At 38.9% G+C, this 16837-nt stretch overlaps 1 protein-coding gene across 3 annotated transcripts in view; it reads right to left on the bottom strand.

Moving 5' to 3' along the window:
- Positions 1-10856, bottom strand: part of SEMA3D (semaphorin 3D) — a 214227-nt gene extending 203371 nt beyond the window's left edge. The window contains exon 1 of one of the 3 annotated variants that reach the window (XM_059073860.2): positions 10481-10856. The gene's annotated coding sequence lies outside the window, so the exon portion shown is untranslated. The remainder of the gene's footprint in view (positions 1-10480) is intronic. The other 2 variants (XM_059073858.2, XM_059073859.2) reach the window with 2 other exon arrangements.
- Between the last annotated feature and the right edge of the window lie 5981 nt (positions 10857-16837).

Here is a 16837-nt window from a genome sequence, read left to right as displayed (position 1 = left end):
CTCTAGTTATAATTATGTATTCATAAGTCATCAATTACTTGAAAATATGTTGATATGAAGTAAAAAAGGAGACAATGGTAGTCCATGCAAAAATGTAAATCACACATATCTCTACTATACAAATTAGGTATGTGCATTTCTAAAGGTTTTGGTCAGAAATTTATATTTCTTCATTCCTTTTTTTGAATGAGCTAAATTATCACAGGCAGGATCTCTCTTTTCAAAATTGTACTCAATTCTCCTGTGTAACGAAAATGAAAACCTTGTATCTAAGATTCCAATGACAGTCCAGAGCATATTCGTTGTATTGATCTGAGTCTTTTTCAAATACTTATTATTATTATTATACTTATTATTTCAGGAAGTTCAATGGGGTATCACCAAAAAAGAGGCCCTTTAGTCACATATTCTGGGATTGAATTCCATGGCTTTTCCCAAACAAGTTGTTGAAATGTGTTTTTTGTGTGCTATGATTCACAAACTAAAAACGGGGGGAAAAAAAAGCAAGTTTAAACTTTTCAACAACTGCCACAGTAGAGCACAAATTCAACAAAAAGCAGTTAAGTGTAAAGCACAGAGTCAGGTAATTGTTAAATAATTATAAATATGAGATAACAGTATGAGATAACAGTTAAAAAAATGACATCAGCATGTATAAAAGCTTCAATAAGAAAGGTGAAATGACAGGACTTTTGGTCCAACAGTAAGCAAGAGAGCTTATTACTAAAAGAGAATTAAACTCAGATTTTAAAAAAATATATGCAACGATTTGTAACACAGGGAATAGAAGGAATAATATGTGATTTTTATATATAGAGAGAAAGTATATACATCAGGTGAGGGAAAGCATTGAAAACACACACACACACACACACACACACACACACACACACACACACGTAGAAAGGGAAATGGCAGCCCATATCTACATTTCTAGAACACATCTAAGTCTCAGCTTCTAGGAATTTGAGGGGATGTAGAAGCCTCCTAGGTATATTTTTAATTTTCAAAATAGCAATGATAAGTATATTATACATATAACATTTGATAGAAAATAATCTTTAACATACTTAATGTACTAGATGTCCTTGGGATTCAAAGAGGAGAAACAAGAATACATAGTCATTGAGCCATTTTGGCAAGAATTCTGAAAGCACAATCATCGTGTAGGACTGAAGACATCTGGCACAGACGATGGATCTTATCAATATCAATAAAATAGCAAAGACTGAAGTAGAAGAAATGTGTGCCTTCTCTTTTAATATTTAAGAGTGATTTATAAGACATGACTGATACATAGCTTTCTTTGCATGAGAACCTACCACAATGGTGATCTGAAAATTTTTATTAATCCAAGTAATACATTTTATTTTGAAAAATAAGTAATTATGAGCACAACTGGGCTTCCCTGGTGGCGCAGTGGTTGAGAGTCTGCCTGCTGATGCAGGGGACACAGGTTCGTGCCCTGGTCTGGGAAGATGCCACATGCCGCGGAGTGGCTGGGCCCGTGATCCATGGCCGCTGAACCTGCGCGTCCGGAGCCTGTGCTCCGCAACGGGAGAGGCCACAACGAGAGGCCCGCATACCGCAAAAAAAAAAAAAAAGAGAGAGAGAACAACTAATTCAAAATATGTGTTTATTATAATGAGAACTATTATATTTAGTATCAACAGAAAAAAAAAAGGTAAAATAGTTGCACCTTGAACTAGGAGAATAAATTGAATGACATTAACCTTTCTGACCAGAGAATGGTTCACCTTTTATACGGTTTATCACCATGGTTAATCTATATGCTTTCAAATATAAGTTTTAAAAATAGATTTTATTTTTCAGAACAGTTTTAGATGTACAAAAACATTGAGAAGATAGTACAAAGAGTTCCCCAAGAACCCACATCCAGTTTCCCCTATTATTTTTACATCTTACATTAGTATGGACATTTGTTACAATGAATAAACCAATATTGACAGTTTATTATTAACTAAACTCCATAATTTATTCTGATTTCCTTAGTGTTTATCTAATGTTCTTTTTCTTTTCACGGATCCCATCCAGGACACCACATTACATTTAATTCGTGTCTCTCTGGCTTCTTCTTGCTTCCAACAGTTTCTCAGACTCACTTTGGTTTTGATGATCCTGATAGGTTTGAGGAGTACTGGTCAAGCATATTGTAGACTGTCCCTCTACTGGAATTTGTCTGATATTTTTCACATGGTTTTATGGGGCTTATAGGTTTTTGGGAGAGAGATTGAGAGGGAGAGTGTTCTTTTCTTTCCTCATATCAAAGGCACATATTATCAATATGCTTTAGGACTATTGAGGTTGACCCTGATCACCTGGCTGAGACAGTCTCTGCTAGGTTTATTCACTGTAAAGTATTCTCTCCCTCCTTACCATACTGGGTACTCTTCGGAGGAAGTGACCTTGCTCAACTCATTTCAGAAGTAAGGAGTTTTATGTTCCCCTTCCTTGAGGGCAGAGTATCTACATAAATTGTTTGAAATTCTACTGGATGGGAGATTTGTCTCTTCTCCTTCATTTATTAATTTATTAATCATTTATTTATAGCAGCATGGCCTCGTGGATATTTATTTTATACCTTGGGTTATAATCAATAATACTTTATTTTTTTTGCTCAAATTATTCCAGCTTTGGCCATTGGGAGCTTTTTCAATTGGCTCCTAAGACCCTTTGACATACCTCTGTCATTGTGCATATGTGGTGTGGTGAGTGTATGTGGGTGTTTGGAACACTTATTTTTTGGCACAAGATGATCCAGGCTCACACACATTTCCTGCCCTAGTCCTAGAATCAGCCATTTCTCTGAGGATCCCTGGCTCCTTTCACTGGAGAATAATGTTAGAAAATGAGATCTAGGCACTAGCTGTCACATACAAAATTTATTTTTTAAATAAATTTCATGTTTAAGCTAAGATTAATATATATATTTGTGTGTAGTACATTTATGGATAAATTCTTACTAACCCTTACTCTATGCTTATCTGTGTTTACTAGTTTTTCAGCAATGATCATGAATTATAACTGTAATGAAAATCATTGCTATAAAAATAAAAGCTCTAAAAGAATGTACACCCCATTTCAACAAGAAAATGCAAATTATTGGGTGAGCCAAAAAGTGCCTTCAGTTTTTTAAGTAACAATAAAAGACACATTTTTCATTTTTACCAAGAACTTTATTGAACAACGTATTCACCCTTTTGTTCCACGACCTTCTGCCATTTTTCAGGCAACTTCATAATTTCATCTTCCCAAAACTTTTTACCTTTTTGAGTAAAGAACTGTATCAGGTCCCTTTTACAGTCTTCCAGGGAAATGAAATTTTTTCCATTAAGAAAATTTTGTAAAGACCTAAATAAATGGAAATCTGAAGGTGCAATGTCTGGTGAATATGGCGGATGAATCAGAACTTCCCAGCCAAGCTGTAACAGTTTTTGTCTGGTCATAAAAGAAACATGCGGTCTTGCCTTCTCCTGATGTAAAATTATGCATTTTCTGTTGACTAATTCTGGATGCTTTTCGTCAAGTGCCGCTTTCAGTTGGTCTAATTGGGAGCAGTATTTGTTGGAATTAATCATTTGGTTTTCCGGAAGGAGCTCACAATAGAGGACTCCCTTCCAATCCCACCATTTACACAACATTGCCTTCTTTGGATGAAGACCAGCCTTTGGTGTAGTTGGTGGTGGTTCATTTCGCTTGCCCCATGATCTCTTCCATTCCACATTGTTGTACAGTATCTACTTTCCATCACCCTTCACAATTTGTTTTAAAAACGAAATGTTTTCATTACGTTTCAGTAGAGAATCGCATGAAAAAATATGGTCAAGAAGGTTTTTTTTCGCTCAACTTATGTGGAACCCAGACATCAAAGAGATTCACATAACCAAGCTGGTGCAAATGATTTTCAACGCATGATTTGGATATTTTGAGCATGTCGGCTATCTCCAGCGTGGTATAATGTTGATTGTTCTCAATTATTGTTTCGATTTGATCACTATTAACTTCACCTGGACTACCCGACCATGGAGCATTGTCCAGCGAGAAATCTCCAGCACGCAACTTCACAAACCACTTTTGACATGATCAGTCACAGCACCTTCTCCATACACTGCACAAATCTTTTTTGTGCGTTTCAGTTGCGTTTTTACCTTTCTTGAAATGGTAAAGAATAATATGCCAAAAATGTTGCTTTTCTTCTTCCGTCTTCAATATTAAAATGGCTACGCAAAATTCACCAATTTTGATAAGTCTTTTTCTAAATGCACGCTGATATGACAGCTGTCACATACAATCTAACAAAATTGTTTTGAATGAAGTTAAAGACAACTAAGTGCTACTAGAGCCACCTTATGGAAAAAAACGAACAAACCTTTTGGCCCACTCAATGGTATCAACTTCTACTGACCTCATATTTAGTATTACAAGTAAACTGAGAATTCTGCAAGTTCCAAATAGTTATCTTTGAAACGAAGTGTTATATTTCAAAATTGAAAGTGTTCTTCCAAGTAAAAATGGTATTCATTTGTTACCTTAGAAAACACTTCTTTCTTTCATAGAACAACCATTTCAGATGTAAAAAGCAAAGATTTATCTGAAAGCAACAACAGCAAATACCAAAACACAAGAAATGACTGAATGTCAAATATATGGACTGATCTTTATGAGAAGGATAAAAAACAAAAAAAGGAGGAGTAAACGCCTAACACTGATTTTATACATTCCATCAAAAACAAAAAAAGACAACAGATTATTTAGACATAACCTGAGATTATGACATCATTAGGCATGGCTTCAGTGGTCAATATAACATGTTTTTAAAAGGCTTCTATGGGACTATGTAAGCAACTTAAGAGGGTACATTTTTGTGGACATTGTTTTTAAGCAGTTCATACATGCTGATATTAAATGCATAGACTATACTACTTCTCTGTCTCTTCACTAACGTAAATCCAGACAATATCTCTACTGAGCAATTTTATTAGTCTAATTTCTGCTAATATAATGTGCTTGAAACTCTATATATTTAACTCAGTTATTAGGTACCAGCTATATAGGCTCATTTCAGGACCAAATATAACAGTATAATCCTTAAAAGCAGCTTAAGATATACAAAAGACCAAGTAAAATGCATAATTAGTATAGGAAAAATAAATTGGACATTTACCTGATGGTAGATTAATAATGTCACATCTATATATCTATACAATTTTATTTATTTTCCATGAAAGTAATAATACTGTATTTCTTTTAAGATGCTCAATAATCTAGACTTTTTTGCTTTTTTTATTTGACTTTGTTCTTTGTAGTTATAGTCCCATTTAATAATGCTTGATTCTATTTAATTAGAAAAATACAGCAAATGTTCCCATTTTTCCTGTGATTTTCTAGAACATACTTAAAAACATAAAATGTTGAAATTATATTGTTAAATGCCCTATAGAAGAAACAAGGGACATAAAGTATGTCATTTCTAATCTCTGAAGCAAAGACATCATGTATTTAAAAGGATACCAGATTCAGAGAGACACAAACTCTTCTGCAAACACTTCGTAACTTAACTATTTATTTTATACATTTTTATGGGAGGGTAATATTTGTGGCTTATTGAGTACAGCAAAAGAATGAGCAAACTGTCGAAATTTACCAGCGAAAGATTAGCAGGCTAGTTAAAGATATCCTGGTTCATGACTATTAGAAATTATTAAATATCATTAATATAGAAATAAATGATCAAATATTAATGGTGATAGATTAAAAGTCACCAAAATCATTTAAAATCTAAACAGTATATCTTATTACATATTGCAACTTTTTCAAGCACTTAACTTTCTGTCTTTAATCATTTGTATTTGTAAATGTCTAATAATTTAAGTACATCTCATTATTATTACTTAAATTTCAAAATAATTTCAAGGTGTTGCAGTTTCTTCTCAGTGTATTTCTTGTTTGCAGTGAATTTAATTTAGCTTTACGCTTCTTTCTAATTATTATTTAGGTACTTAATGTTAAGGTGAAATAATGCAGACACAGATGATGCAGATTCTCATTTCTTAATTTAGATCCTTCTAAAACATACAAGAAATTCAAAAATAAAATGTAACTTTTTGTAATATGCCTCTTTTTACTATGTATTCTTATAAAGCCTATTTCATATGATCATTACATTGCTCTATGTTATGCATCATGATAAAACAGTCAGCTTCTGAACATTTTTTTCTATGAAAGGGAAAAACTCATATAAAAGAAAAAACTCTCCTTTCTAAAATCTCAGAGAAAGTAAAGTATAAAACCAAAGGTCTTTAAGCTGATCTTTGATAAGCAACAAAGAGATTCAAAATCACTCTCTTAACTGCTTGGTAAGTAATTAGACCTCAATATTTGTTAGGTATCTAAATATGTTTAGCATTGTACTAATCTGAAGGTGTAAAAAGTTAGAGAAGACAAGTCCTTCCTTCAAGGCTCTTACGATCTAGTTAGGAATCATAAACAACAACATAAGAAAGCACATGACTGAAAACTTAGAATATTAGCTTGAAAGGCAGGATGAAGTTATAAAAACAGAAAGGAATTTTGGCCAAGATTTCCTAGAGTAAGAAAGTATTTTTTAACTAAGTTTTGAGGTAGCAAGGTATGTTATTAACAAGTGTTGCCCATGGTCAGTCATTGTTATTGTTGTTATTACTACTTATTTCACAAATGCGAATGTTTCTTTTTCCTTTAAGGACTATGTTACTGAGTCGAAATATTCACTACTTTTATCTATATAGCTCCAGGTATATACAGAAAGAAAAACTTTTCAAACAGAGCTATGGTTACTCATGTTTATTAAATAAATCATTTATTAATTGATAAGAATGTTCCACAAAGAACATATGTCATCAAAGCATTACATCTCCCAGACCGAACAGTAAATTTCAGTCACATTTTTTTTTCTAAAATAATGAAGCTATAACAAACAATCTGAAGACATACTAATATTCTAAATCAGCACCAACTGGAATGTTTTCCCCTTGAGACTGAGAAGTTGATATTCCAAATACCTAATAAAAATGGGGATGACTTCACCCAGTACTCTGTCTAAGCAGAAAACCAACACTGGGCCACAGAGATATCTACCAATTCGAGAGGACACCTTCAGAGACACTTTCATGTCTGTGATAAACCTTTTGATAGTTAACAAATACCCATCCAATGGAACGAGAACACAGTATGAGGAATAAGAACTGAGCACCACGAAACATCCTGTCTTAACTTAACTCCAACCCCAAACAATATATTTCCTAGCTTTGGAAAAGAAAAGATGTGAGAGTAATTCAGCATGGTGACTCAAGTTCAAACCTATATTTGATGTTACCCTGTCACTGGAAACAGTACATGTGCTTCCTCTGCCTTTGTAATTGTTTATATTCCTGACCTTCCCTGACACCAAAAATAATTCACATTCCCACCCTTACCAGCCCTTCCACACACACAGACAAAAGAGATTAAAAATATAGTTTAACTTTGTGCATTTTTCCCATGCAAAATTTATAAAGCAAATTCATTAACTAAGATGTAACTATAAAGGCAAATTCTGCAAAAAGGCAAAAGAAAAGATACATAATTATTTCTTTCCCTTTTACCCTTAGTTTCTGCTAGTGTTGGTTATAGTTTCCTGATAATTCCAAAACACTTTGCACTGCCAGACATTTTTTCCTTGACCTCCCCTCTCAGACAGTCAGCAGGAGGGTAACAGGAGTCAAATTATTACTCATCCCAAGTGAATGGGCCACAGACTCTTACAAAGGTGAAATAGTGGTGCCAAAATATGAAGTAACTTTGTAGATATTCAGGTCATGAAGGCAGTAAGTAGACTAAGGAAAACTTCATTAATCTCAAGAAATTTTCTCAACGCAGCCATGGAGTTACAATTTGAAAAATGTTTCTTTTGTTTTCATTTTCCTTTTATAAACATTATTAAAGCCACTAATAATTCCTATAGGTACAATAAGACCTTTATAAATATAGATTACTAATATCATGTACATAAGATCCTTGACCTACAGACTTGATGTGACCCATACCCATCCTCAACCCTGGCTCCCATTTAAATTCTCGGGGCTCTTACCCTGTAAATTATAATATACAGATAATGCATCAACTGATCTTCGAAAGGCCCTCCCTTTAAGTGGGGTCAGGGAAAGCTGCCTGAAGTCCTTAAAAGGTGACCTGGATCCAGGTAAAACAGTTCCAGTCTCAGCTCTGCCCCTTACTAGCTTCTATTCGAACACATCAGCTAACACCTTTACATCTCATTATTCTCACCTCTAAAATGAGAATAATTGCTTTATCTACTCCCGTAACCACCGATACCACTTTTAAGAACAATGGTTTTTCTTAAAATTGCAAAAGCCAAAATGGGACAGCACACATTTCTAACTCTCTGTGTGTCTCTGCTTTTTTTTTTTTTCAATCTAAAAAACAAACAAAAAAGTAATGAAACTTCATATCTTGTTGCTGAGAATATTAATCGTGATAATGTACAAAGTACCTAGGATGAAATAAGTATTTGATAAATGTCCCTTCCCTTCTCCACCAATTTTTCATTTCATAATGGGCAAATTCCATTTGAAACGCTGGCAGTCCAAATCAGTACCATTTTACTGTCTCCCAGCTACCTCTTGACGCTATTCATATCTCTTCCCACATCACCTTCCTGTATTTCCTGGACTTTCCTCTTTCAAAGGCCAAGGCTTTTTCCCATCTTCCTGACCTGAACCATCACTTTGTAGCCTATCAACGATGTCCCTCTGGCCAGCTTTAGCTACTCGGTTGAGCCTCAGTGACTCTGAGGCGGGACAGAGTTAAAGCAACTCCTGTCCCGGGCTGCTCACACCCAACCCAGACCCTTCCTGCTCATCCACTTCGCTTTCTGGCCTCAGAACAGGGGGAGAGGCGACGGCAACACTAGAGTGATGACATGTGATTCTCTCCCTTCCCCACCCTTCACATTTTTCTTTCCACGTGCAGAACCCGGAAGGCTCTGACCGCTCTTGCCCTGGCGGTTGCCATGGTTACACAACAGCAGCACCAGACCCAGAAGTGGTCTCATCCCGTCTCCTCTACCTCCCCTTCAACCCTTTCCACCCTTTAGTGAGCACGCCCACCCCCGCCCCCGCAGGGGAGGAGAACCTTTTTGGCTAAATTTGAGACTTTCAGTTCCCGCCCCCTCTTCTTCTGTTGCAGACGGCACTGACAAGCTAAGGGAGGATGGGAGGGGCTTTGGTGGGGAAAGAAGAGCTCTCGTACAGACATTTGCCTTTCATTACGGCTTCGCTCGGGGCTAAACGGCGAAAAGTTCGCCTATTTAACTCCAATCTCGGTAACTCGGAATTGGGGACCTCAGCGGCCCCAGCTGCTGGCTGCGCAGCTCCCGTCCAGTCCCCTCGAGTCCAGCCTAGTGGCGGGAGCGCGGCGCCTCCTCCTGCTGTCAAGTACACCCCGCGCGCTGGGATGGAAGCAAAGCAACTCAGTCCACGAGGTTGAACTCAAGTCGTGAGGGAAGGAAAACGAGCCGGTGCCGAAAACGGCCCGGGCGCTGCCAGGGCGGCCCATTAACGCGTCAACTCCAGGCGCGTGATGAGGGAGCAGGGTTTCGAAACACCGGCGGGGTTAAATCCACCCGGTTAAATTCCCAGCAGGAGTCAAATCCGGGGCGTTTCGGAGCTAGGCAAGCCGAGGCTACCGAGGGATACCCGGCTCCTACAAGAGTACGTTTTGCAGGAGCCGCTTTTCCCAGTCAGCCAGCTCTGAGGCTGGTGTCTGCTTCCAACTTTTCCCTCAGAGTCTGGGAGGATGCACGCTCCCGTCAGACGGAGCGTCGCGGTTCCCTCACAGGGAAAAAGGCGTTGCCCATCCCTCCCCAAAAGCACCACAACACAAACAGCCTCCACGGTCTCCCCGTCCCCTCCCCCCAGCCCGTCGGGAAAAGGAGCGAGTGAGGGCGCAGACGCCTTTGGTCAAATCCTCGTCAGACTGTCCCCACCGACGCGTCTGCGAATGAACCTGCAGCCAGAAGAGCCACGGGGCACGTTCAGACGCGCTCGCGGCCGCCAGGGCCCTGGAGGGGGCGAGAGAGAGAGCGAAGTTCCCGGGCGCGTCTGGGAGGAAAACTTTGCGCGGTGCGAAAAGCTCGGGCTGAGGAAGCGGCGGCGGCGAGCGGAGACTGCGCCCGCCGCCACCCTGTCCCCGCGCCGCGCGCCCGGACCGTCAGCGCCTCGGCGCCCCGTTCCCCGTCTGGCCCCCCCGCGTGCCCATTCCCGTCAGCTCCGGAGCGCTCTTTCCGCCCCAGAACGTTGCCTTCTCTCCCGGCCGCTCGGCATCCTCACTTCGGACCCACGACCACCCCCAAATCCGGTCACCCCTACTGGCCACCGCGGTCCTCCCACCGGAGCAGCAGGTGACCCGAAACCAGCTTTACCTGCCGCGAACTCTTCTCGTCCTCTCTCTGTGCCCGCTGTCTTTTCCGGGAGAGAGGAAGGGGATGCAGGCGGTGGGCGTGCGAGGTGGCGACACGGGACACCGGCGCGACCTCCTCTGAGCCGCAGCCCTGGCTGAGCCGCGGAGCCGCCGGCGGCCCTGGCGGAGCGTGGAGGCTGCGGCCGCAGAGGCCAGGCCGGGAGGCAGGGGGCGCTGCTGCCCCCCAAGCGCCCTGCCGGGAGCGGCGCGGAGCCAGGCACCAGCTGGAGCTGTGGGGAGGCGAGGGTGGCGAGGAAAGGCACGCTCGGAGCGGGAGGGCGGCTTTTAAGTTTGTGGTGTGACCGCAGCAGCTGTCCCGGGAGAGACTCAGTCTTTCTAAAAAGGGGATGCTCAGAACTCCGGGGATTACCTCTCCCCTTCCGATCTCCTCCCCCAGCCCTCAGCCCCCCCCCCTCCCTGTGCGCAAGCCAGTCCTCCCCAGCGTGCAAAAGCCCGTCCCAGTCGGCGCGCAAGCTGTCAGCAGCGTGGATTAAAAGTAGCTCCGGCCGCGCTGGGGGATGTTTTTCCGGACAGGGCACTCTGTATGTAAAGGAATTTCTGACGTTTGAGCCCGCGCCCGGGTGGCTTTGAGGCCTGTTTATTCTATACCATAACGTCTCCAAGGACTCCCTGCCGAAAAAACAGGACAAACACTGTCTAAAAAACTCTAAGCCTCAAAAAGAGGAGCTGTGTTCCAGTATGTAAAACCCCGATCCACTGTTATTGGCCTCGAAAGAGCAGGTGTGGAGGATGAGCGACAGAGATCAGCCCTCCACTATGGGACTGGCACCGAGGAAGGACCAAGCAGGAGGCAAACAAAAAACAAACACACACACACACAAGATGTAAGTCTTTTTTCCTCTCTACCTCATACCAGGCCAGCAGGAATACGTCACTTATTCCTGTGTTAGATTTCCTTGTAGATTTGTACACACCTTGATCACGCAATAGGAAACTTGGAAGTGTATGGGGACCAGGGTGGATCCACATTTTGTGGAGCCTGGAACTCACACTATTTGGAGGTGAGATCCTCTTGAAGAAAATTAATACAGAAATAGCTTAATTCTACAGATTTTAGACAAACATATGACATATGAATTCATTGTCTGGCTGCCCACAGGGACATGGAAAGGGCCTACACAAGGGATGAGTCCTGAACTGGGGCCTTATTGGCTACATGGTAAATCCTTCTATTGGAACTCTAGGTCTGTGGTCACACACCTTGCACATATTAGTCCCAAACATAAAACTAACTTGGGGTGGAGCCATATTAAAAAGCAGCCATGGGGTCCTGCATTTGTCAGGTTGACTTAAGAGCACAGCTCATAAGGTCCCAGAGTTCCCTTGGCAAATGACAAAGGGGGCTTTTGGTTTGGGGACAGTGAGCAGACAGTGGCAGTGATGGAAGAACTGGTCTGGGGGAGGAGACTTTTCATTCAGCCTTCCCTCTGCAGCAAAGAGCTGAGGGCCACCGAAGCTAAATGAGTCATTTTAAGCTACAGATGGTTGGTGGCAGAGCCAGCTCAGGAGGGACTCAAGTTTCCTAACTCTGACCAAGTTTCTTTCCTGTGTCTCATACTGCCCCATCACTGTAAACTTGGTTTTGACTGTCAACCAACCAACCCCATAATTTTCCTCTTTGGATACAGGACAATTTAAAGCCCTACAGACTATTCCAACCTATAGCCACATTTTTTCTGAATGCTTTATATTCAGTGTTTACCACTCATTTTATAATTAACTACACACTTGATGTGTTTGTTGCATTTTAAAATATTGTTATATTATTTGTTTATGCCATCGCCCCCAGTCCACATTGCAAGCTCCTTGTGAGGACAAAATACGTCTTTTGTCTCCCAGAGCATAACTTAGGGTTTTGCACATGGTGGGTTCATGATAAGTACTTTTAGATTTTTACTCTATTTATTAATTTTCTAATAATTTTGTCAGTTTATTGGCCAGAATATTGTATTTAATTAGAGTTGTGGTTAACTCTGGAATTCCCCTTTTTCCTTCCTGTCTTAAAATCCTAGCTTAATATACTCAAGGCAAATGACATCTCCCTTTTGCTACTGTCTCAAGCCTTTTCCACAGAGCCCCTGCAGGATTAATCACTCCCTCCTGTTTTTCCAAAGCACTTTGATTTCACTACTAAATAAGTCCCTTTCATGTTGTATCATAATAAAATGTGCATTTGTCTGTATCCCATACAGGCGTATTGCCTGTTTTATGTTCTTGTTTCCCCAGCTCCTAAAACAGTGCCTATGAATTTGTATTGAACTGATTTGGTTTGAAGTACCCTGACTTCAAACTTACACTGTATTTACTAGGGCATCCTGAACATACCATGAGAAGAACATCTGGAAACTGGGTTCTGTGCTTTCTTTCCTTTTAATTACTCTGAGCACACAGCAGGCAGAGTCAACCACACAGCTCAGTTGTGATGAATGGCCTCAGCTGTGTCCAGGGCTTTGTAATCCTCACGATACTTCTCTGAGTGTCTTGCATATGGTAGGTGTTTAACAAATATTTGGGGGTTAAATAAGTTAATGAAAACAGTGGATGTGATGACAATAATTAGTCACTGAATTATTTCTGAAATTTCTGCTAACTCTACAGGTTCCCACCAGTATGGTTTTATAACCCTTTTTAAGAGTTTGAAATTTACTGTTACCAAAAGCAATTTGGTAATCTGTCTTATAGTGCTGCTTAATACCCTATCTGAATCCTTGAAATAACACCCAGTAGGAAAAGTCTATTTTACTTTAAGTTTTGTTAAAATGTAATGTGTATTATACCATTTAGCTTATCTTCAAGGGTGACTATTCAAGATTCAGTAAATGATCCTTAATTACACTGAAAGAGATGTGTGTATCATCAGTTAGAACTACTTAATTGTTGCTGCTATGCACATTTTGGTCTGAGGGGTAAAAAAGAAAGAAAAAGGAAACACAAAATACTTTCCAGGTGCTTGGAAACATTGTTGAATAAGTAAACTTGTCTTGAGGGTCCAGGTTCTTCCTCTGTGGCATACCACCCCTCACTCATCTTCATTTGGGCTCACAGATTGAATGTAAGTCATTCTTACTGTATGGTAGTAGATTTATGTTAGATAATATGAAATACGCTGTTTCTCAAAGGATTACATTGTTATACTGAGTGAAGCCAAGGAATAAAGTTCTAATTGTAGAATTTCAAGAATCATCAATCTATGTTGGGAGCCATAAAGGAAGGTAGCAGTGAAGGTAGTTATATTCTAGGCTTTTCCAACTCCACATATAGCTACCTCTGCCCAGAAGACAGGAGAAAGATAATTACTGGGTCCAGAATTTAAATCTAGCAGGATCTCAGAGGATTTGACTACACTTTCTGCAGAAGGTGCTTTTTTTGTGCAGTCTTCCATTCACAAAGCATATGGAAATTTGGTGAATTTAAAAGGAAAAAAAAAATAAAGACAGATAAAAGAGATTGCAAAGTTCTGTGCACAGAGACAAGAAAATGGAGATGAAACCCAAGCCATTTAGTGTTCACTTCTATAAAATTAATCATACCTTGGTCAGACATAAAACCTCTCTGCCTTATAATAAATACTACCTTACGAATGTTTTCCCACATAGTAACATATCAGTACCAACAGATTAAAAATGTTGTTACACTCATATGAGAAAACTGGGATATATGTTAGTTTATGTCTGATTGAAACAAGTGATGGCATGAGTTGAAAGCAGGCTACCCATCTCCTACTCTTCTATCGGAAATGTTCCCCTTATAAACTGCAGATTTTTTTCCCCATCTGATTCATTTGATCATGACAATTCACTCATCACTTGATCACATCACTAGCTAGTTACATATTAAGATCATTATATCTTGTTTAGTAGTGGAAAAGAACACTCCTGACTTTTATCTTTAATGCAGTATTAATTATACATGCATAGAACTCTCAGAAGTAAATGGATCCCTATTTCTTATCATCAAATAAAGACAGAAGATAGTTTAGGTTAGTTAATCGGAATGTGAAATTGTAACATCTTTGTGTTTTAAACTCTTATAACATCATAAATAATCATAAACTTTCAGAGTTAGGAGAGACCTCAAAGCCCTTCTAGCCCTCATGTTATACATGAGGAAAAGAAGGCCAAGAAGGTGGAGTGATCACCTAGATCCTCTGACTCCTGCCTCAATGCCCTCTGCAAAATAGCACCCTGCTATAGAGCCTTTTTTTGAAAAAAATCAGCTATGTTTCAAAACCTTTCCAAGCCAGAATCTTAAGGTTATATTTACTTAGCTGGGTTTGGGTGTGGTGAATAATTAAATTCAGCAGGAATGCACTTCAAAATAAAAATAAAAACATAGCCCAACCCCTTTGGCCCAAGCCCTGAGACCTCAGAAGAGAACACCTCCTTGACTATGAACATTCACTAGAGGTTGGAAAGGCTTTTTGTGTCTGATATAGGACTCCACAGAGTTATTGCAGAATGGGGGAGTTTAAAATCAAATAAATGACTCTGTTTCTTATTTTTAACAATGTTCTTATAGCAACAAACCATCCCCAAGGAAAGATTTTAAGGAAAAATAAACAACTTTTCTATATATCATATAAGAGAAAAAAATCTTTAAATCTGCTTTTCTTAATACCTCATACCACCATGAGCCACCCTTAGAACATGCTTTAGACACAGTGTATTCTTCTAAGAAAATGGGAGAGGGGGAGGGATTTCTATGGTACCTAATTGAGGCAAGCCTTATTTATTTAAGGGTGATGAAACCAAGAAAAATATGCCCTCTTGTGGCTTATTTGTTCTAGTTCACAACTAATCAACAGTGCTCCATTATTTCCTGAAACTCAAACATACCTATATTCCAAGTGGAATTAAATTATTCCTTTGTGCAGTAACTAGAGAAAACAGGTCTGTGCAGACAGCAGGAAGACATTCCAAGACTTCTGCTTTGTTCAAGGTCATAAGCAGCAGCTTAGCCACAACGAAATCAGTATCCCTAAAAACGGAGGAAGATTTTCCAAAATAACCCACAGATTCTTACAGATATTATAAAAATACCTTCCAAATAAATGCATTAGGTAGAATTTCTTTCCTAAATAGTGAGGTTTATGTTGGACAAACTTAAACCATCAGTTTCCACAAATAGGAGAAAATTCATGATTTCCTTTCCTACTGTATTTGTGCCTCTAAGATTTCTTTAGCTGTGGGATGATGCTTATTTTTCCATTAAAAAAGTAAAATGTATGATAAAGCAGTTAAGAGAATCCTGATTTTCATTCTCTGCATATTTTTTCTCTCCTTTCCTCTTGTTTCTTCAGAAATAAAAATATCACAAATGTGTTACATCCTATGATTTACAGATATAATTAATTTCACTACAAAAAAAAATGCCCACCACGTTGTCCTAAAACAGCAGAGTGGAGATGGGCTTAGTGGGAAATGACCTCTGCTGATCAAGAGAGTGACTTTCATGTAATTGTCATTTAAATAACTTAGCAACTAAGTGAATGTCAAAGGTTTAAAACAGGCCAGAATGCTAAATCCTTAGTCCAACCCTATAATAATAATATTAATAATTATAATTAACACTGTTATTATTTTATATACAAAAAATGACTTAAATCACACATTTTCCATTTGACTGGATCTGCTTGTGTATTAAGCCAGCCGGTGGGCCGTTTCCTAATCTGCATGCTTACTTTAGCAAGTTGCTGCTGAAATAGACTGAATTGTATCTCACTTACCAGAAGGAATAAATACAGCTTTCCAAAATGCCCAGTTTAACATGGAGCTATTGTTTTTCTATATTACAAGCTTAAAACAGAATCCTGTAGCTTTAAGTTTATCTAGTTCAATGATCATTCTGACCTTTGAAGCACAGGTATACTTTATTGGAATTGTCATTTGCAAGGAAAATTCATTCATAAAATAGTTGAAGTTTTTAAATTTTGTCTATTTAGTGAATAATAATGAACCACTATAATATTATTAACAAATCGCATTCTCTTTATTCTTGACATTTCAGTAAAATTATCTTTCCTTATGTCAAGCAAAGTTTTACTTTCCAAAGTTTATTCATGTGTTTGCCAAAAGAGTCTATCAATACATTAAAAGTCTATGATAATATGTGTATTTTAAAAATTATCTCTAATTTTACTATATTTAAAATTTCCAGTTCTAAGAATGGAGCTAATTTTAAAAGACAAAAACATGACCATTTAAAAATGTATCAAGAAATTAGTATTTCATTAGTTAAGAATAAAAGACAAGTAGTCCACAATAATGAAAGTCATTATTGTAAGTATGATATGATTGAT

This window comes from Kogia breviceps, chromosome 9 (genome assembly GCF_026419965.1).
Source record: "Kogia breviceps isolate mKogBre1 chromosome 9, mKogBre1 haplotype 1, whole genome shotgun sequence".
NCBI lineage: Eukaryota > Metazoa > Chordata > Mammalia > Artiodactyla > Physeteridae > Kogia > Kogia breviceps.
Note: the sequence above shows the minus strand (reverse complement) of the source record. Positions and strands in the feature narration are given on the sequence as shown.